Genomic DNA, 238 nt, shown 5'->3' on the forward strand with positions numbered 1-238 from the left:
CAGAATACGAATATCTGTCGTATCCATTCAGCCAGCCCAGGGGGCCAGAAGATAATGGTAACCTTGCCATGGTGATTTCTGGATGTGACCTGAGGTCAAACAGAGTCAGCTTTAATTAATGACCCCATTTGACCTGAAGTTCATCTCCAGAAGTCACTGTGTCCAGGTCATCATTACACTCCGGCTAATGATGACACCACACACTGCTCAGCACTTGCACCCAGATATTTGTATCCTG

General features: G+C 46.6%; 1 protein-coding gene across 2 annotated transcripts in view; it reads right to left on the bottom strand.

Moving 5' to 3' along the window:
* The window catches only part of LOC119581862 (cytochrome P450 9e2-like), a 7676-nt gene that overhangs the window by 447 nt on the left and 6991 nt on the right, over window positions 1–238 (bottom strand). The gene's annotated exons all lie outside the window — the stretch shown is intronic.

This window comes from Penaeus monodon, chromosome 15, assembly GCF_015228065.2.
Source record: "Penaeus monodon isolate SGIC_2016 chromosome 15, NSTDA_Pmon_1, whole genome shotgun sequence".
Lineage (NCBI taxonomy): Eukaryota > Metazoa > Arthropoda > Malacostraca > Decapoda > Penaeidae > Penaeus > Penaeus monodon.